Source organism: Otolemur garnettii, unplaced genomic scaffold (assembly GCF_000181295.1).
Source record: "Otolemur garnettii isolate 467f Iridium unplaced genomic scaffold, OtoGar3 scaffold00310, whole genome shotgun sequence".
NCBI lineage: Eukaryota > Metazoa > Chordata > Mammalia > Primates > Galagidae > Otolemur > Otolemur garnettii.
Genome location: NW_003852705.1, coordinates 407,450 through 408,548, shown reverse-complemented (window position 1 = coordinate 408,548; position 1,099 = coordinate 407,450). Strand labels below are relative to the sequence as shown.

The following is a 1,099-nucleotide window of genomic DNA, read 5'->3' as shown; positions in this document are numbered from 1 at the left end:
GCAACCTCCAACTCCTGGGCTCAAGCGAGTCTCCTGCCTCTGCCTCCCAAGTAGCTGGGACCACAGGCACCCGCCACAACGCCTGGCCATTTTTTTTTTTTTTTTTTGGTTGCAGCCATTATTGTTGTTTGGCAGGCCCAGGCTGGGGATTTGAACCCGCCACCTTAGGTGTACATGGCTGGCGCCTTAGCCGGTTGAGCCACAGGCGCCGAGCCAATATGTGGGAATTTCTCCTGACCAGGAAGCCGTCAATTCTGATACTAGCTGGTTGTCCCCCAATTCAATTTTGACACTATTTACCTGCATATAGCATTAGATCCCATAGGGTGAGGGCTCAGTCCCTTAAGGTTGCCCACAGCCCTCACTCTGCGTTCAATTAATCTTCAGGAGCAATTAATAGAACTCAGGGAAACACAGTTACTGGCTTATTATAAAGGATATTACAAAGGATACAGATGAAGAGATGCATAAGGTGAAGTATGGGAAGGGGCACAGAGCTTCTATGCTCTCTCTGCAGCACCACCCTACATGAGTTCAGCTATCCAGATGCTCTCCGAACATAGTCCTTTGGATTTTTATGAAGGATTCATTACATAGGCATTATTGACAATCATGTAGAAATGCTCTTGGGGGAAAAAGGATATAATCTCATGGTAAAAAATTGAGCATGAAAATCAGCAAGGATTGTTCAGATTTTTCTGGCCCCTCTGTGCAGCATTCTTTCCTTTAGGGTATTTTCCTTCAGCGGCAGGACCCTGTCTGGAAGGAGGTTTGTGAAGGAACAATCAGATTAGAGTTCTGCCTTCAGCTGGTTAAAGGAGAGCAGAAGACGATGAAAGAGAGATACTCTATATCCTGAGGCCTGCTTCTGAAGCCTAAAGCTCTTCAATATTGTTGCAAAAGACTGTAACAAGGGCTATGGGAGTTACAAGCCAGAAACCTTACATGAAAACCAACATAGATATCTATATAGTAATATCATAACAATGAAAACTATAAAATATTGATGAAAGAAGTTGAAGATGATGGGAGGCGCCTGTACCTCAGTGGGTAGGGTGCTGGCCCAATACACTGAGGGTGGCAGGTTCAAACCTGGCCC

The 1,099-nt window shown here is 45.4% G+C and overlaps 1 protein-coding gene across 3 annotated transcripts in view; it reads right to left on the bottom strand.

The window, feature by feature from the left end:
• The window catches only part of LRCH3 (leucine rich repeats and calponin homology domain containing 3), a 126,981-nt gene that overhangs the window by 112,837 nt on the left and 13,045 nt on the right, over positions 1-1,099 (bottom strand). The gene's annotated exons all lie outside the window — the stretch shown is intronic.